Source organism: Schistocerca serialis, unplaced genomic scaffold (genome assembly GCF_023864345.2).
Source record: "Schistocerca serialis cubense isolate TAMUIC-IGC-003099 unplaced genomic scaffold, iqSchSeri2.2 HiC_scaffold_1362, whole genome shotgun sequence".
In the NCBI taxonomy this organism is placed as follows: Eukaryota; Metazoa; Arthropoda; class Insecta; order Orthoptera; family Acrididae; genus Schistocerca; species Schistocerca serialis.
The window spans coordinates 3,227,675-3,249,287 of record NW_026047583.1 but is presented as its reverse complement, the minus strand read 5'-3'; positions in this window follow the sequence as shown (position 1 = coordinate 3,249,287).

The window sequence follows — 21,613 nt, the reverse complement described above, 5'->3', positions numbered from 1 at the left end:
GGGGCGGCTCGTTGCGACCGCTCCGTAGAAGGCGACTGCCGTGTATCACCGGCAGCTAGTTGCAATGGCGCTGCAGCACGAGTTGCCGGCTGCTGCCGCGGCAGAGTGTCGGCGGCAGTCGGTTGCGCAGTGGCAGGGGTGGCCCGGCCCGCGCGCCGGCGACTCCTGCGTGGGGCGGTATCGCGTATGCCAGGCGTGGTTGCCGCGGTTGCCACTCGCCCGGGGGAAGCCGCGGACGGTGCAGTCGGGTGCTGCCGCTCGCCAACGGCCTGCTCCGTTCGCTGGGTGGAGGAGGCAGACGGTCCGCCTTCGGTGGCGGCAGCAAAACTCGTGGACGGGTGCACTTTACGAGAAGGAGCAGCCACGCGCCGTTGCTGGTTTAGGCCCCGTTTGGACGCCGAACAGCCTCTGTAACTGGCAACGTGCTGCCCGCCGCCTCTCGCCTTTGGCCCGAAGCGGCTCCACCGCGACCTCGACACGGCCGACCCGCTGCACCTGGAAAATCTTCCGGTTTTCCAGGTTGTCGATGAGGACAACCTGGTACAGTGGCATGTCTCGGTGAGTTCCAGGGACTTCATCGGGCAGGTGGACCGGATGCTAAAGCCCACGTCCTCGAGCTCCTCTCGGAGGTAGTCCGCGACAAACTTGAGGGGAAGGTGGTGGAAAACCACATTCAGAAGTCAGAGGGGGTCGGAAGGGTGCGTGTAGCACGGGGGGCCATCTTTGCAGGTGGTGTCCATCACTCGTGGTACTCTTCATTGGACGTCACTGTGACCTTGTAGAGGTCACGGCCGGAGGCCTTGACAGTAGTGGACGTTGCCACCCTGTCAAGTTTCCGCTGGAAATCCATGTAGGCGCCGTCCCATTGGACGAATGATGGGCGGCGGGGGTGGCGGCTTCTTCTGGGGCGTCGTCGTCCTCTGCCGCGTCCGCATAAGGCTGCCGGGAGGCAGCAGGCGAACGACTGGGTCGCTGCCTCTTCGTTGCCGGCCTCGGCTTGGCGGTGCTCCGGGAGGAGCTCGCCACCGTCTTCACAACCTCTGTGGTGGAGGCGCGGGAGGCCCTAGACGCCTTCTTCCGCGGCCTCGCGGTTCAGAGGTCAGGGAGGCGTTGTCGGAATCGTCGTGCGTCACAGCCCGGCGTTTTATGGGCGCGCGGGCATCGTCAGGGTCGATGTCGCGACGCTCTGCCTCTGCAATCTGCTCAGCAAGCTTTGCGCCCGGCAGTTCGATGGCGGCCACCTCGGTGGCCTCTGCAGCGGACTGTGCCCCCGTCCAGACCGCGGGGTTTCCCCTAGCGTAGGACGGGGCTTCAACTAGCGCAGGCACGGGCTCTTCCTGTGTCTCTGGGGCCAGAGGGGCAAACGGGGGCACATCGACCTCTCGAATGGTCGAATCCAGCGGCGCAACACCCACCGAGGCCACAGCCGCCGGGCCCGCAAACTCTTGCAGTGCGGCCGGCGAAGCTCTCGATATCACACCCGACTCTTGCTGCCTCGTGTGCGGTAGTGTAGCTGCCTTCAGAATGGTACAGAAGGCAAGTATGGGCGCTTCGTCATCTTCTCGGCAAAGATGGGCCCCCCCCGTGAGCGAGCTTGTTCATAAGAATGAACGCTCGGTCACGAGAGTGCACTTCATAAGTAAAAGAGTCATCGTTAGCGTAGTCAGGAGTCGACTGCCGGATCGTCATAGGTGGGGGGCCGGACGGGTCCACCTTCAGGATCAGCTCAGTCGCCTGAGCTGGCCCCACGGACGACGATCCGCCAACCCTTCGCATGGCGAGACACCTCTCTCATCGACATCTCGAGCAGAACTCGAGTGCGTGCGTAAGCGCGTGTGTCGTGCGTGCGTCGTGTGGCTGCTAGGCGCTGGAGGTCCCGCTTATACAGAGAGCTTAGATGGCGCCACCTCTCATCACGTTCTTTCGCCTTTAAAACTATCTCTGGCTAGTGCCATCTCTCTCGACTACAGGTAATCGATTGTCACTTCGTTGGTGCAAAGTCGACCGCCATATCTTGTCTAGTTTTATACCTTCTTATTTTTTATTAAAATTATTTTCGTGTTTGCAGATCTCTATAGCTTCTCTATACATGCGTGTATAATAATGTGAGGTCGTAGCTATCATCACCGTCTTTGAAAACGTGTTCCGTTACATCTGAATTGTCAATTTGTCCCAATCTACAGTTCCTTTTGTGTCCTGTTAGGCTGGTATTAACACTCCTTCTAGTTGTTCCAATATAAACCATGCAACAGCTACACGGAATTTTATACACACTTGGGGTAGCTAACGGGTGTCGTGCGTCTTTCACCGATCTTAAACTTTCTCTAATTTTCTTGGTAGGTCGAAAGATTGTCTCCACTTTCCCACTACGATCCGTGGTGTTATGAACAAATGGAAGTAAAACTTTTCCACACGACGTTTGTTGTTGTCGTGCATTTTCGGACACTTTTCTTCTAGGGTGGAGTGCTCGATCTATCTCGTGGTCAGTGTACTCATTTCTCTTGAAAGCCGTTCGCAAGTGGCTTAATTCATATTGCAAATAAATAGGCTCACAGATTTTATTAGCCCTGTCCACAAAAGTTTTTATGACTCCTCTCTTCTGGCTAGGATGATCATTCCGTGTAGTTGTGGCATGGTTTATATTGGAACAACTAAAAGGAGTGTTAATACCCGCCTAACGGACACCAAAGGAACTGTAGATTGGGACAAATTGACAAATCAGCTGTAGCGGAACGCGTTTTCAAAGACACTGATCAAAAAATAAAATTTACTGAGACAAAACGTGATAGGTAGAACCACACATTACTATTCCCGCATGTGTAGAGAAGCTATAGAGATCTACAAACACGAAAATAATTTTAATAAAAAAGAAGAAGGATTAAAACTAGACAAGATACGGCGGTCGACTTTACACCAACGAATTGACAATCGATTACCTGTAACTGAGAGAGATGGCACTAGCCAGAGATAGTTTTAAAGTCGAAAGCACGTGATGAGTGGTGGCGCCATCTAAACGCTCTATACAAGCGGGGCCTCCAGCGCCTAGCAGCCAGTCCCCGACTCACCTCGGAAGATATTGCCCGCAGTAGGCATCGAAACGTCAGAAAGGAGATGAAGTTTTACATATGGACGACGGTAATTCAGCCCGGAAGTTTTAATTAATGAAGACACCGGCCGTGAAAGCCTACATGTTATGATTAATTCCCATTTGAGTTACATAAGCATCTCCGTAATACTTGCGTGTTTTTCGTACCTATCGATAACAAATCTAGCAGCTTGCCTCCTAATTGCTTCGATGTATTCCTTCAATCTGACCTGGTACGTATCCAAAACACTCTAGCAGTATTCAAAAATACGAAGCACTAGTGTCCTATATGCGGTTTCCTTTACAAATTAATCATACTTTCCCAAAATTCTCCCAATTAACTGAAGTTCACCATTCACCTTCCCTATCACAGTCCTCAAATAACCGTTCCATTTAATGTCGGTTTACAACTTTACTCCTATACATTCAAACAATGTGATTGTGTCAAGCAGTACACTACTAATGCTGTATCCGAACACTACACGTTCATTTTTCCTTTTCATCCACATTAAGTCACATTTATCCTCATTTAGAGCCAGCTGCCTTCCATCACACCAGCTAGAAATTTTGTCTTATTCATCTCGTATCCTCTTACAACCAATCGACTTCGACAGCTTCTCCGAATCTGTACTAACCTTTAGTGTCGTCATTGCGCACTCCACTTTGAACCCAAAGTGCAACAGCCTCTGCCTCTACATCATTTTCAGAAGTTCGTTCTTAAAAAAATTGTTAGTCTTTTCCGTCCTCAATCCACCTAATACGTTCATAGTTCTCCTGACCACGATTTACAGTCCGCTTACACTCTGTCCATAAAAACTTTACATCGATCTTACTGGAACTACATGATGTCAGATCACTGAGTAAGTGAGATGCTAACGACTGTTTATCTACTCTTTGTAGCAGGAATACTCTCCTAGCCTTCTTGACTGATGAAATAACTTCCGTAACCATAGTCGTTATGATGTCATCATGATCCCCGTCTCTATACTAACGCTATCGACAAGGTCCGGCCTGTTTGTACCTACAGGGTCTGAGAGATCTCCATCGCGTGTGGTCTGCCGAAGTAGGTGCTCAAGACAGTTTTCAGAAAATATGTTCAATAGTCTGAGTTTTGGTATACTCGGCACACTCTTGACACTGAGGGTCACGGAATATTAAATTCCCTAACAATTTCCGAAATGGAATGTCCCGTGTTTCTAGCTCCAGGTATCAGAGTCTGTTAATTCCCGTCGCGCGGCCGTAATCACGGCGGATGCCTTTTCACGTTAATCACGTGACTAAAACTGACAGCTCCGTCAAAGCATTGCCATTTTATACCCTGTGTGCTTGATATTACGGCCATCTGTATATATGTATATCGCTACGCCAGTTTTGTCACCTCAGTGTAAACGAGTCTGAGGTGAGAATATTCTTAAATGACTGTAATATGATTTTTATTAATTAACTCAGGACTTATAGTCGTATAGAAGTAATTGAAAGATCCAGAACCAATTCGATCAGCAGAGCACGGTATTTTGGTAGAAACACCTGGAAACCAGTCATTCATTTGTTCCATACAGACGTAACATAATTAGTAAAGTGCACTTGACCTTGTATTGATATGGAGAGCTTTTGTCTTAAAGAGAAAGTTGTTATGGTGCGCTATACTAATAATATAGGTTGATAGCTTACAATGTTTGTCAAGTTTGCTTGCGCTTAGAAAAGTTATCATTTGCTTCTTACATTTGCTTTCAGTATGAAGTTAGTGTTGGATCTTTAAAGCATAGACTATTTCCATACATGCAGCGTTTCGTTCTTAATAAGAAAAGCTTAGAAATAAATAAGCAATCAATACGTTTCGGTGGCTCCGGTACTAGTTAACTTTTCCGATATTATCAAGGTATCGCATCGATTCTGGTTCCGAACACCTATAACTGAATTCAGGGCTGGCCAGAATCACAGTTCCGAATGAACAATAATTTGTCGTTCACAGTACATTAATCGTATTCCATTTAAACCACGAGGAAGGTTCTGGGACCCGCAAATAAGTCAAGAAATTTCATTTTGTGTAATTGTAATACAATGAAATTACTAAACATTGTGAAACAGTACATATTCTAGGCTCGAAATGGCAAACTTATTGACGTCGTGGTTTTCTTGGGCCCAAATTGTTATGATGTTTATGTGTAGTGGAACAGTTGTTACCTCACTTTTGGAAGCTATTTCTGTTGTGACGTATTTATCCCATTAGACAGAATGGAAAGTTTAACTGCTGCAGTAACATAACGGCTGCACTAGTTGCACCAATGTTATACACGGACATTATCGCTGCATTTATTTCCTCGAAATCTATCTATTTCGGCCATGACTGTATTGACTGTGACTATCCTTTAGACGACTACTAACTGATTCTGGTCGTCTCCCCACTTGTTAGTGAGTGCTACGTTGCTAGGTTGTCAGGACCTGCCCTCTTCAATCTCTTTTTCAAATCATTTAACACGCAAGTGGCACAATACTGCAGCGTAGCTAATAGCATTTCGTGCTGCAGATCACAAGTTCAAACACAGCCACTAGCATTAATTTGCTATTAAGTATTTATAAGTTAAGGAAGGTTCTTGAAATGTGTAACGTTTGTGATGTTTGTGTATTATGGAATATTCGATGTAAGTATGAATACCAGCATTCTGAAGTATTCGCTGTTTATATCAACACCAGCATTCTGCAATATTTGATGTCTGTATAAATAGCTACACTCTTCGTGCAGGAGTTCACTTCTGTTGTAGCTCAACGTTGACGTCAGTAATAAAAATTGCTTTAGTTCTAAGTGGTCTATTTCGCTGTTGACCCTACCTACGGATTTGGACTTGACTGTGGTTTCGACGTGACAACATTACGAAACATTAGTGTCAAATTGCACTCTTAAAGTAATTTGCAGCGAAGCAATATGTCAATAGACCATTGCTCTGGCGTTATTCCGGTGACTAATATGTGGGATTTTACTAGCCATGCAAGATGTTGTCAAATCCAGTTTGAAAATATCGGCACTTACGGACTTGAGAATAAAAGATGTCTTTGTGACAAGGATCTAAGATTCGGAACATAAGAAGCACGTAAATTAATATTTTCTTATAATACATTGATACAGCTACACTTGTTTTTTATTCGTAAAATTGCATTGCTTTGAAATATTGTGTTATAATAGAAAACGAGGAAAACGGTCAGTTCTATATTAATAACAATACGACAGAAACGGACATCAAACGAATAGTATAAGAATCGGTATAGCTTTGCTGGGTCTATAATGTACCAGTTACCATGTGGCGTGGGCTATCAGATGGTATGCGTGTAGAAGCAGTGTGCAGGACCTGGGCTATCAGGTCTATACGGCAGTTTCTCATTGTCATAGTCGAACATCACTCGTATTACAAAATGGAACCATTCCTCATCTGAGGTATTGAAGTGTTATATCAGTGAATTACGCTAGTCCATTACTTTAAAAGATTAAAAATGGGAGAAGTCACAACAAATTTGCGACATCATGTAAGGGGAAAACTTGGAACTTAACAATTCACTCTCAGTTTAAAATAAAACCACAAACCAACTCATCTACTGCCTGTATACACAACATGCCTTTATCTGCTTTTAACAAATGAAAACGGACAAATTAACACGAAAAATAGAGTTCTTCAACCTCAGTTTTCACCCTATAGCACCGACTGTTTGCAATGCCCAAGAAGTGGTATGAACCGCTATTACAACACGATTCTTGAGCAGAGTGACAAAAATTTCCAATCAGTAGGATAACACTGGGGATTTTTAGTAGTACCCAACCACGTCTCACTTTTCGAGAAAAGCGGCTTTTTTGTTTGACTATTAGCTCAATATTGTGATTCTTTGTGTTTTGAAATTGAGGGAGAAAAAATGTTTCAATCTTTGATCGATTTCCATCCTTATTTACAGAACATAAACGGAAGAAAAAACCGTATATCGGTTATTTCTTAAACCAGTTATTTTGAGCGCTTTTCACAGTTCAGTTAAACTGGCATTGAAAAAGCCGATATAACCGAAAACCCGTCGTTTCAGCCAAATAATCGCCATCGTTACTCTCAGCTTTCTACCTTTCTTTAATCAAACCCGTATATGGACGCAGTTCTCTATGCGGTATAGAGAGTCCACGACAAACAAATGCAGCAATGAGCGTCTACAATGCATCACACTGCGTGTTAAGCTTCACAGAGGAAGTACTGTAACACAAAATAAACAACTTCATTTCGCCAGTACTTCATCTCCTTCCTTCCAAACTTCACAGACGTTCTCCTGCGTAACTTGGAGAAAGTGTACTGCGGAGAAATTGCTAAGCTAAAACTTGGAGGACGTTCACTCTGCAGTTGAGTGTGCGCCGATATGTAACTTCCTGGCAGGTTAAAACTGTGTGCCTGAACGAGGCTTGAACCTGGGATCTTCGCCCTTCACGCAAAAGCGCTCTACCAACTGAGCTACCCAAGTACGAGTCATGACCAATCGTCTCAGTTGGTAGAGCACTTGCACGTCGAAGGTAAAAGGCCTCAGGTTCCAGTCTCACTCCAGCACACAGTTTTAACCTGCCAGGAAGTTTCATATCAGCGCAAACTCCACCTCAGGGTGAAAATTCATTCCATAAACGAGCTAAACTTGTATTGTCATGCGTGGTTTATTATTATTATTTATTTGCGTCACCTCTGCCAGCCCCTGACACAAATTGAATCATTCAAACACACATACACCCATTATTCGCATACAGTTTTTGCATTCGCTGTAAACATATTTCTAACATCACGTTGTACTCCCATTATTCCCATGAGATATCACTCCAACCTCCAGTTCAATATGGAACACGTAGCATTCATGCCTCCAGTCAACTTTCCTGTCGTGTGCCACTTACATTGCATAAGTTATATGGAAGTGACGATATTTAATTTGTTAACGTTGTTCTCTGAAATTTATTCATAACTCCACGCAGTAGCCTGCTAGCAAAATACGCTACGCCACCCAAGCTGTCTGACTGTACATACTTAATGCTACCTGTGCGTAGTCGGGCTGGGTCAGTCGTGTGCGAAGGCAAATCAGAAAGTCTTTGCCCCTATTTTCTATAAGCTACGTAGTTCCCACACCGATTCATACATTTGTCCCATTGCAGCAGTAAATTTGATGTGCCCCTGGAACAGAATTTGTCTGGCCGATTATGGAACCACCTTCGGACTGCTGTTTTCGTTCATTATTACTTGTGAATGGCTGTTCTACCAGGAACTTCTTCAGTGGTGCTAAAACGTGGAAATCAGTAGGGGCGAGGTCTGGACTGTATGGTGGGTGGTCCGGAATGGCTGGTGCTTTTTGGCAGTTCTGAGTGCCACATGTAGTTTCGCATTGTCGTGCAGCAGAATCACGTTGTCCACATCGAGAATCCCTCGGCCTTCACCTGACGGCAGCTCTCGGATGTGACAGTGTGGAACAAATACTGTCGGCATTCTTGTGGCGTGAAATCCATCAGGAGCAGTCCACGCCTATCTCAAAAGGTCGTTAAAAAGGCTCTGAGCACTATGCGACTTAACTTCTGAGGTTATCAGTCGCCTAGAACTTAGAACTAATTAAACCTAACTAACCTAAGGATATCACACACATCCATGCCCGAGGTAAGATTCGAACCTGCGACCGTAGCGGTAGCTCGGCTCCAGACTGTAGCGCCTAGAACCGCATGGCCACTCCGGCCGGCAATAGGTTGTTAACATCATTTTCCAAGCAGATGGCGCTGAACGGATTTTTTTTATTTTTTTTATTTTTTAATTATTTATTTTTATTTTATTTTATTTTATTTTATTTTGTCACAGGCGAACCTGGATGTTTCCACAGCATGCTCTGGTGCTTGAATTTCGTTATGAAATGCAGTATCCACGTTTTATCGCCAGTAATATGGGGGTCGAGGAAACTTTGACCCTCCTTGGAATACCATTGCAGATGATTCAGTGAAGACGTCATTCGCTTGCCTTCCATCATGTCGTCCAACTGCTTAGGCACCCACTGACATGAAACCTTCCGGTACCATAGCGCTCCTGGAACGATGTCGTAAGCACTCCCATACAATACGCCAAGATGTCGGGAAATGGCCGTGATTTGCACGCACCGATCTGCTTTCAACATTGCATCCGCGCGGGAATATGGTCATCAGTCAGCAAAAAACGCGGCCTCCACGATCGCTCATTGAGATGCTAGACTTCATGGCCTTTGTCGAACTAACAACACCACCACGACCTCACAATTCTCAAAACGAATCAGTTTTCCCCACATGTGGGCTGCATTTCCCTGTAGATCTCGATGGGTGTTCGTCACTTGCTCCATAGAAATCAAATCAAGCTTCGTTGCTCTAACGCCACGGACGTGTGAACCACAACCGCCGTGCGGCGGAGCTACCGGAAGATAAGGCCGGAACGAACCAAGATGGGTCCAACGCTGGGAATGGACATGTTGACTTCGCATTTATAACCTAATTTGGCTACAAAAAGTAGGGGCTTGGACTTGCTGATTTGGTCTCACTCATGTAGTGTCCCCCGTCGCGTTTTTCAATCTTTATCCGATGGTTAATTTCGAGAACCACTGTAGGTATTTTGATACGCTTCGCACTGATAGACAAACTGTTTTATTTACAAGGAAGGCTTGTGTCTAACATTTATTACCGCTACGCCAGACAACTCGTCCGGCTGCAGGCACAAGGGGAACCCGCCGTAGGCGGCTCTCTGACACAGTGGAAACTTGGTAGGTAGAAAGAGGAGCGAAAATAAAGGGACACGTACTTCGTCTTACAGTCAATAGTTTTCGAGAAAACCACACTCCAGCATTCGACGCTGTTTCATCAGTCCACTAGCGCATCGTACACTACTAACCATTAACATTGCTCCACAACGAAGATGAGGTGCTACAGACATGAAATATAACCAACAGGAAGAAGATGCTGTGATATGTAAATGATTAGCTTTCCACATTGTGCATTCACACGAAGTTGGCGCCGGTGGCGACACCTACAACGTGCTGACATGAGGAAAGTTTCCAACCGATTACTCACACACAAACAGCAGTTAACCGGCGTTGCCTGGTGAAACGTTGTTGTGATGCCTCGTGCAAGTAGGAGAAATGCGTACCAACACGTTTCCGACTTTGATAAGGGTCGGATTCTAGCCTATCGCAATTGCGGTTTATCGTATCGGGACATTGCTGCTCGCGTTGGTCGAGATCCAATGACTGTTAGCATAATATGGAATCAGTGTAACGGATCGTGCAGCCACGTGTCCATCCCTGAGACAACAGATGGGGACGTTTGCAAGACAACAACCACATGCACGAACAGTTCTACGACGTTTGCAGCAGCATGGACTATCAGCTCGGAGACCATAGCTGCGGTTACCCTTGACGCTGCATCACAGACAGGAGCGCCTGCGATGGTGTACTCAACGACGAACCTGGGTGCACGAATGGCAAAACGTTATTTTTTCGGATGAATCCAGGTTCTATTTACAGCATCATGATGGTCGCATCCGTGTTTGGCGACATCGCGGTGAACGCACATTGGAAGCGTGTATTCGCCATCGCCATACTGGCGCATCACCTGGCGTGATGGTATGGGGTGCCATTGGTTACACGTCTGGGTCACCTCTTGTTCGCACTGACGGCACTTTGAACAGTGGACATTACATTTCAGATGTGTTACGACCCGTGGCTCTGCCCATCATTCGATCCTTGCGAAACCCTACATTTCAGCAGGATAATGCACGACCGCATGTTGCAGGTCCTGTACGGGCCTTTCTGGATACAGGAAATGTTCGACTGCTGCCCTGGCCAACACATTCTCCAGATCTCTCACCAACTGAAAACGTCTGGTTAATGGGTACCGAGCAACTGGCTCGTCACAATACGCCAGTCACTATTCTTAATGGACTGTGGTATCGTGTTGAAGCTGCATGGGCAGATGTACCTGTACACGCCATCCAAGCTCTGTTTGACTTAATGCTCAGGCAATCAAGGCCATTATTACGGCCAGAGGTGGTTGTTCTGGGCACTGATTTCTCTGGATCTATGTACCCAAATTGCGCGAAAATATACTCACATGTCAGTTTTAGAATAATATATTTGTCCAATGAATACCCGTTTATGATCTGCATTTCTTCTTGGTGTAGCAATTTTAATGGCCAGTAGTGTACTCATCCTAAATTATACTAAGGACAAAGACACACACCCATGTCCGACCGCTCATCTAATCCCGCGCGGCTGTAGTTAACTGCCAAAGCATTTGCAGCGAAGCGCCAGAGTTCGATGTGCATCTGGAAAGCAATGAAGCCTACGGTATCTGAGGTACAGAAACATGGTTGCGCCTGACATTGGTAGCTATAACGTTTTCGGGAAAGTATAACTTACTGTAAAAAAGATAGGGTAGTGGGAAATGCGTTTGTTGTATTTGTCTTAGTAAACAAGGAACTCAGACCCGCCGAGACAGAATTTAAAGCTGAATGAGAGATTCTTTGGGCAAGACTCTTTGGGCAAAATAGCAATTGTATCATTCGATCGACCAGCAGATTCACGTCCTGTTGTTGTTGTGGTCTTCAGTCCTGAGACTGGTTTGATGCAACTCTCCATGCTACTCTAACCTGTGCAAGCTTTTTCATCTCCCAGTACCTACTACAACATACATCCTTCTGAATCTGCTTAGTGTATTCATCTCTTCGTCTCCCTCTACGATTTTTACCCTCCACGCTGCCCTCCAATACTAAATTGGTGATCCCTTGATGCCTCAGAACATGTCCTACCAACCGATCCCTTCTTCTGGTCAAGTTGTGCCACAAACTTCTCTTTTCCCCAATCCTATTCAATACTTCCTCATTAGTTATGTGATCTACCCATCTAATCTTCAGCATTTTTCTGTGGCACCACATTTCGAAAGCTTCTATTCTCTTCTTGTCCAAAATATTTATCGTTCTTGTTTCACTTCCATACATGGCTACACTCCATACGAATACTTTCAGAAAGGACTTCCTGACACTTAAATCAATACTGGATGTTAACAAATTTCTCTTCTTCAGAAACGCTTTCCTTGCCATTGCCAGCCTACATTTTATATCCTCTCTATTTCGACCATCATCAGTTATTTTGCTCCCCAAATAGCAAAACTCCTTTACTACTTGAAGTGTCTCATTTCCTAATCTAATTCCCTCAGCATCACCCGACTTAATTAGACTACATTCCATTATCCTTGTTTTGCTTTTGTTGATGTTCATCTTATATCCTCCTTTCAAGACACTGTCCATTCCATTCAACTGCTCTTCCAAGTCCTTTGCTGTCTCTGACAGAATTACAACGTCATCGGCGAACCTCAAAGTTTTTATTTCTTCTCCATGAATTTTAATACCTACTCCGAATTTTTCTTTTGTTTCCTTTACTGTTTGCTCAATATACAGATTGAACAACATCGGGGAGAGGCTACAACCCAGTCTTACTCCCTTCCCAACCACTGATTCCCTTTCATGTCCCTCGACTGTTATAACTGCCATCTGGTTTCTGTACAAATTGTAAATAGCCTTTCGCTCCCTGTATTTTACCCCTGCCACCGTTAGAATTTGAAAGAGAGTATTCCAGTCAACATTGTCAAAAGCTTTCTCTAAGTCTACAAACGCTAGAAACGTAGGTTTGCCTTTTCTTAATCTTTCTTCTAAGATACGTCGTAAGGCCAGTATTACCTCACGTGTTCCAGTGTTTCTACGGAATCCAAACTGATCTTCCCCGAGGTTGGCTTCTACTAGTTTTTCCATTCGTCTGTAAAGAATTCGTGTTAGTATTTTGCAGCTGTGACTTATTAAACTGATAGTTCGGTAATTTTCACATCTGTCAACACCTGCTTTCTTTGAGATTGGAATTATTATATTCTTCTTGAAGTCTGGGGGTATGTCGCCTGTTTCATACATCTTGCTCACCAGATGGTAGAGTTTTGTCAGGACTGGCTCTCCCACGGCCGTCAGTAGTTCCAATGGAAGATTGTCTACTTCGGGGGCCTTGTTTCGACTCAGGTCTTTCAGTGCTCTGACAAACTCTTCACGCAGTATCATATCTCCCATTTCATCTTCATCTACATCCTGTTCCATTTCCATAATATTGTCCTCAAGTACATCGCCCTTGTATAGACCCTCTAAATACTCCTTCCACCTTTCTGCTTTCCCTTCTTTGCTTAGAACTGGGTTTCCATCTGAGCTCTTGATATTGATACAAGTCGTTCTCTTATCTCCAAAGGTCTCTTTAATTTTCCTGTAGGCGGTATCTGTCTTACCCCTAGTGAGATAGGCCTCTACATCCTTACATTTGCCCTCTAGCCATCCCTGCTTAGCCATTTTGCACTTCCTGTCTATCACATTTTTGATACGTTTGTATTCCTTTTTGCCAGCTTCACTTACTGCATTTTTATATTTTCTCCTTTCATCAATTAAATTCAATATTTCTTCTGTTACCCAAGGATTTCTACTAGCCCTCCTCTTTTTACCTACTTGATCCTCTGCTGCCTTCACTACTTCATCCCTCAAAGCTACCCATTCTTCTTCTACTGTATTTATTTCCCCCATTCCTGTCAATTGCTCCCTTATGCTCTCCCTGAATCTCTGTACAACCTCTGGTTCTTTTAGTTTATCCAGGTCCCATCTCCTTAAATTCCCACCTTTTTGCAGTTTCTTCAGTTTTAATCTACAGGTCATAACCAATAGATTGTGGTCAGGGTCCGCATCTGCCCCTGGAAATGTCTTACAATCTAAAACCTGGTTCCTAAATCTCTGTCTTACCATTATATAATCTATCTCATACCTTTTAGTATCTCCAGCGTTCTTCCATGTATACAACCTTCTTTCATGATTCTTAAACCAAGTGTTAGTTATGATTATCTTGTGCTCTGTGCAAAATTCTACCAGGCGGCTTCCTCTTTCATTTCTTAGCCCCAATCCATATGCACCTACTATGTTTCCTTCTCTCCCTTTTCCTACACTCCTATTGTAAGCGAAAAGTTCAGAGGAAACCTCATTTGTTTGCACGTAAGTTCCCCAATCATACGGTAATTTTTGATGAAGATTTTGGTCATGCAACAACCCAATTGTAAAATTACAATTTTGGTAGAAACGATCATGACAACTCATCCTTGGAAATGTTATGCAATCGCTTCTTCGAAAACTACTTAGAACATAAAGATTGGAAACGAACTCTTGTACACCAACTTTTGTGTACAGTCACACGTGAGTGAGACAGCAACTGAAATATAGGCTACCAAAGCAAAAGCTAAAATGTTTAACTCCAGTTCATATATTCCTCAACAAAGGAAAAACCCAGAAGAATTACCCCACTTTAATTTTCGTAGCATGTAGAACATATCCTGAGCCAAAATATAATGAGATATTTCGAACAAAATGACCTACTTCATGCCAGCCAGCATCATTTCTGTATACATCGAACATGGGAGACCCAGCTCACACATTAACCATGTGATATAGTCGGAGTTTTGACCAATACAGTCTGACAGATGCAGTATTTCCTGATTTCCGAAAAGTATTTGACCCAGTACAACATCTGCACTTCCTATCAAAACCAATTCTAGAATTTTGCTCATGTGTGGAACCTGTACGAAACAGGAGAGCTTTACGAGTCCGAGGAGTGTAGTTCACATAGTAACACTGTCAGCAGGGGAGTAAGGGTGGCGGCACCCGACATTCAGGACAGAGATGGTGCTGGTTCATCTGAAGGGCCGCAAGGTATACCTCCCATGAAGAATTTCGACCATCAGTCCCGCTAAACAGCACTTCCTCAACGGTGGTAAAGTGTGCATAGTATGTCATGTAAGAGGGAATAACACAGATACAGTCGATTTTGAAACTGTTCTTCGGAATTTTTTTGTGAAAAAAATGACAGTTTCCCTTCACAAAGTATCATACAATGCAAGGATAAGAGATGTTAATCTCAAATCTCTAAAAACAAGATTTATGTGACCCCTTGCTATATTCGCAACAACTTCTCAGATATAAAATCATTGGTAGGCTAAAATCTCTTAGAGAAGTCAGTGAGCACGTAAGGCAATAACTTCAGGGACAGTGCTTTACCGATCCCGAACACTACGTTGTTTTAGAAGTATACGGTAGTTACGAATGGCAGACCACTTTGTTTCAGCATAAATAACTGCTTGATAGCTACATTAAGATACGTTATTCGTGATGTGCACAGTTTGCCAGCCGGCCGCTGTGGCCGAGCGGTTCTAGGCGCTGCAGTCCGGAACCGCGGGACTGCTACGGTGGCCGGTTCGAATCCTGCCTCGGGCATGGATGTGTGTGACGTCCTTAGGTTAGTTAGGTTTAAGTAGTTCTAAGTTCTAGGGGACAGATGACCTAAGATGTCAAGTCCCATAGTGCTCAGAGCCATTTGAACCATTTGAACAGTTTGCCCGTAAAATGCTGTTCAGCTGTGTTTCAATTTTGTTAAGGCAGATTCAGCAGTGAAATCATGGTTATCTAATGGGGTTGTTTTAAATATGATCTCAAATTGAAAAAAAAAAAACTACTGTTTACAACAGACAGTGTTGAGAAAGATGTGGAAAACGATATAGACTGACCACAAGATTGGTATGTCTCCACAGTAATTGCAGTAATTATCTGATCAAGTTTTATATTGTAAAATTGTTAATTTTCCAATTTATTGTTTATTCCTCACTAATATATTATAAAATAATGAAGTAATAATGAAACAGATTGCGCCCGTGTCTGTATGCGTATGTTCGTGTGTGTGTGTGTGTGAGAGAGAGAGAGAGGGAGAGAGAGAGAGAGAGAGAGAGAGAGAGAGAGAGAGAGGAAGAGAAGAAATTATTACTTTGGATAAGAGGCAATACAAGGTTGTACAGTATTTTGGAGCTTAGAGGTTTAGATATACAAATACGTCTGTACATAAATGATGCATAGTTGTAATCCTAGAATCACTTTTCACATTATTACGGAGGTATGGTAATGTATACAGTCAACACTGTGTTTCACAGAAATAATTAAAATACCATTTCCATCTGTCGTAAATTTCTAGAGATCTGTAATTATAACTGCATATAGCAATAGCACTTAGCGTTCATCATTTAGCTTTCACCATTTAGCGTTAACTATTTGGTGTTTACCGTTATTTATACAGCATTTACTGTCTACCATATAGCACTTACCATTTAGTGTTTACCATTTAGCTTTTAGAGTTACCTGTTCAGTGTTTAAAGTCAAGCATTTACTGTTTACGATTAGCTTCCAGCATTCACTCATTAGCGTTTATCACTTATGGTAGTATTTAATGTTTAGTGTTTATGGTACCACATTTACCATTTACCATTTACCATTATATGTTTTATGTTTACCTTTTAGCATTCACTGGAGGTTATGTGGGGCATAAAAAACAAAGCTCATCTATTTCCACCATATTGTAATTTTGTTACATCTCTATGACTGGTCCGAAGAAATAGAGGTAAATTATAAAGGATACATTCGCTCTCTAAGTAAGTTGTGTAACTTGAATGCCATTTTCTATTGGAAATAATGCATATATTTGACTTTCAAATACATAACGAATATTTTTCACTTTCAAGTGTAGGCTGCATGTTTTACTGCATTTCTGACACGTGTGTCCAGGTGTTATTCCGTCATATACTTTTTCTACATTCATATAATGAGTTCCATACGCTAATTTTCTTACAAGGCTTTATGCCGGTGTAATATTTTACCCTTGTGTATACTCTTTCGTAAACTAATGTACGATGAAGAAATGCAGCGCTATGACTAGGCCTAGGTCGTTGTCACCATGTAAAAACAATTGCGTTAGAAATTGCAAACGGCGTCGTTTATGAGCTAAAGAAGACAACAGCTAGCCTTGTTGATTACAGACGGTATACTAACGGCAGTTTGCGATCTTGAACCGTGTGGCTGGCTGTGATTAGGATGTAAACAATAAGTTTATTTGAACTAGCAAGCTCCTGCACGCACTCATTTGGAGGTGGTTCTATAATGAAGCTAATAAACCTTGCCTTATTGGCGTCTTGCTTGAAAACAAAATGTGGGGGTGCAGCAACGTGTAGTCAGTCGTCAGTTTTTCAGCAATCATAATATCCTCTGGCGAAAGGGCGGTCAAGTTCTAATCTTGAGGAAGTGTTACAGCATCAAGGAACCGTGCAGGATTTGAGGAAGAATATTGTTAGACATAAATGTCTCCACATACGAAAAATGAATTGACCAACATATACTACCTCCCCCTTCGGGATTTTGCGGAGACGTTTTTAATGTATCAACAAGGTGGCTGGCTCACCCAAGATTTTTGTAAGCGGTCAGCCGGTTACATTTCCCTGTGTTGTTATTTTAGCTCTTCTGTATTTTGTTTTCACTCTGTTTTACTTTCTATATCTTTCTTGATCTTCCCTCCTCACTGGTTTTAGTGCATGTGAGATTGCCTGTCCGATAGGGAGATTGTCTGGTCATTTCGTGGGCACGTTTGTACGACAGTTTTAGTTCTTATCCACATTCGTATGTTTCAATAAATGTCAGGGCGCTAATAACCTCGCTGTTGGCCGCCCATTACATGCCAAAACACACACATACACCTTTCAGGAATATATAGAAGGGGTTCGTAACGCCGTTATGGCTTTGGAGCTTGAGTGATGAAGCGATCGAAACTGCTGTATTTTGCAAGGGGCTAAGCTCGAAGACCGATCGCGCTTGATATTTTGTAATAAGCCCGTGACTTTTGCCGAATTACACAAATTAGTGCATCAGACTCATTCGATTCGTTTCACCGATACTAAGCGGGAAGGTGCGAGGTGCGTTTCACAAAAACCGAGAGTTGGACAGGGCGCGGAGAGTAGTCGAGATGCCACGTTGGTTAAAGCCAAGTGGTGTTTCCGATGCGGTGATCCTGGACTAATAGTGAGCCGGTGTCTTGCGCCACGTAACCGGCGTCTGACCAGCTGACACCGAAACCGTGCGGGTGCGTTGAATTTTAAATATCCTATTTAATGCTGCAGCCGCATTCGACGTTCTGTAAATTTACTTTTGCCCCTTGTTTGTGCTGCAGTAAACCATGAATTCGTGTGTGCTTTAATTGATTCAGGCAGTATCCTTTAACTGCTTGATTATTACTTGTATATGTTCAGTCGCATCAGTTGTGAGTTTCCTAGCCTAAAGCCGGCCTTGCAGGGAGGTCGTACTGCCAATAGGCAGGTGTTGCCTCTGACTGGTAGCTATGAGTTTTCTTGGCCCGTCCAATTCGAAATTGTCAAGCATTTTTGCGTTAATGGTCTTGTGTTGCGACTGGATTCAGTTTAGTCGTTTTATCATGAATTATGTGGGTAGGACGTTTTCTTTTAAATTTTACCCCAAAAAGAGCTACGAATTGAGCCAGTGTATTCCAGTCACAGGGAAAAACAGCGTTACTGTGAATGATGTAAGTGTAAGCTGGTCATGTTTGTGATCCTGAGGTCAGTGATTCCGGTGTCAACCTGTGGTTGATTATAGGCTATTAAATAAGAAGTTGGTCTTAGAATCTGTGCCGCTGTCGGACTTGCACCACTATTTCACCTGGTTTTCTGGTACTTGTTCTTTTTTATATTCTTGATCTTCATCAGGCTTACCACGAGATCCCACTGACTGAAAATTCTAGACAACTGACAGCGTTTCGTCCGGATTGTATTATGTTCGAATTTAGCCGTGTACCATTTGGCTTATGGATTGGGGCTGCTGTTCTCTCCAGACTTCGGACATAATATTGGGGGATGTAAAATTTAAATGCCGGCCCGAGTGGCCGAGCGGTTCTAGGCGCTACAGTCTGGAACCACGCAACCGGTACGGTCGCAGGTTCGAATCTTGCCTCGGGCATGGATGTGTCTGATGTCCTTAGGTTAGTTAGGTTTAAGTAGTTCTAAGTTCTAGGGGACTGATGACCTCAGAAGTTAAGTCCCGTAGTGCTCAGAGCCATTTGAACCATTTTTGGAACATTTAAATCAGGTTGTTATTACTTATATGACATGCAATTTATAGTACTACCTTCCAACGACATTTACAATACCCGGAGGAGGATTTGAGCCACTTTCTTGCCACTTGTCTTACTGTAGAGCCTTCGAGAACTAATTTAGCTGAGTAGGAGTTTTATTCCCCTGATCATTTGGTTTCTGCTGGCCGGATCCGAGAAGATCAAGAAAGGAGCACGTACTTACAGATATTTTCCCTACCTAAGACCAAAAAGGGCGTCACCCGGTCCATTATGATGGCGAACTTCTGTCGACGAAAGTTCATCCCTAATTTTGCCCAGATAGGGGCCCCCCTTGAACCCGGTGCGTAAGAAGAATCAGACATTTGAGTGCAGGGTGTCACGGCTGTCTCCCTGATTAACCGTCCAGCGCTAGCCATTTCTGACTACGCATATCTGTTTTGTCGTGCAGACCGACGGTTCAAAATTGGGTATCGCTGCGGTACTCTTCCCGGTAATCTGGGAGAACGTAGACCAATTGCGTGCGCTTCAAGGTCCCTTTCGCCAGTAGGACTTCAATATTATGTTTACGAGTGTGAGGCCCTGGTGGTAGTGTTCCCCCTCGAAAAGTTTGTTCGACGTCGATCACCGGGAACTTTGTCTTGAAACGGACAACCAAGCCGTAAGTGGGGTACTCGCCGGCCCAGGAACACGGGACGAATTGTCCAGCGAGCCATGGCATATCTGCGTTTCGCTTTACCATCAGGCATATTAGGGGAACTGAGAACGCTATGGCAGAAGCACTGAGTCGAATGTTCGAGCAGAGGTGCAGTCACCACAATAAGGAACAGGGAATAAGGGAACCAGCTTGGGTTCCTGAGGTACTAACCATGGTCCATAAGTTATTTTGTAATTTGGAGCACCATCAAGACCAAGACCCTGCTCTGTCTAAGACTGAACAAAATCTATTAAGCGGCAAATCACGCCGAATATAACATGCAAAAGGGAATATTCTGTTATTAGAGCAAGCGGGATAAGCAGACCAAGATTTGTGTTACGGAAAACTTGGTTGGCGCAATTTTCCATGGCTTTCATAAGTTTGTGATTGGAGGGCATTTAGCAATCTGTTGGATCCTTGGCCGGGTTAGGGAACTTCTTAGTTGACCTTGCTTGTATCAAGATATACAGCATTTGGTGGGACAGTGCCATGAATGTAAAATTGCTATACCCAGTTCCAATATACAATGAAGGCTTTCACGACCAGATGGTACTGTTGTTGATAATTCTTCCGGGTTATATGGCCGTGGTCCATGGAATTCTTCTATTCCTAACGTTTAGTCCAATACTACATTGGACATCCTCAGAGGAATGGCTGGTCCTGCTGAGTGCGATCACTCCTACGCATCCACCAGGGGAAGAGATTATTGTGAATGTGGAAGCAGGGATTCGAACTGTCCCTAATGCAACTGCTAATGCAATTCGTTTTGAAATCACAAGGGTCATATTCCATATTGAGCCATTGGAGAGCAATTTAACTAGGGAGGAGGGAAAGGCCCTCAGGGATTTAAATGCGGATGAAGGGATAGTTGTCCTTCCATCTGATAAAGACAATGCCACTGTGGTGATGAACAAAGAGGACTACAGATGTAACATTTTGGATTCATCAGTGGCGGGACATTACAATAAACTTAGAAGAGACCCGACGGCTGTTATTTTGAGGAAAACTAATACGTTGATAAAGTCTTCTGCTTCCATTGCACACAAGGATAAAAACGTTTTGCTAAGGAGTGAAGCTGAGAGTCCCAGACTTTATGGTTTACCTAAAGTTCACAAAATAAATCTCCCTCTGAGACCCATTTTTACTGCGATCGATTCCCCTACTTATCAAATATCTAGGTATCTAGGTACTCTTCTACAACCATACATTGGTAAGACTGATTCTTATGTGAGGGATTCACGTCATTTTATTGGGAAATTGAAGCTCTATCCTTGGCTCCTGTAGACATTCTTGTCAGCTTTGATATTGTATCTCTGTTTACTATGATTCCGGTCAATGAAATTATGGTTCACATAACGTAAGTTTTCCCTGAAGATTTGACCGCTCTGTTTAGACACTGTCTCACATCTCGCCAGTTTCAGTGGGATGAGGAGTTTTATGAGGAAGTGGATGGTGTTGCCGTGGGTAACCCATTGAGCCCTGCGATTGCAAATTTTTACATGGAGAAATTTGAACAATTAGCGTAGAATAAAGCAAATAAGAAACCATGTTGTTGGTATCGTTATGTAGAAGACACATTCGTTGTTTGGACACACGGTAAAAAAGCCTTAGATGAATTTTTTCATTATCTTAATAGCATAAACCCTAAAATTCAGTTTACCATTGAAGTGGAAAAAGACCAGGCTATTTCGTTTCTCGATGTGTTAGCCATGAGACAGACCGATGGCAGTCTAAAACATAAAGTGTTTCGGAACAGCACACATACTGATAGATACTTACATAAGAACTTCAATCATCACCCACAACAAAAAAGA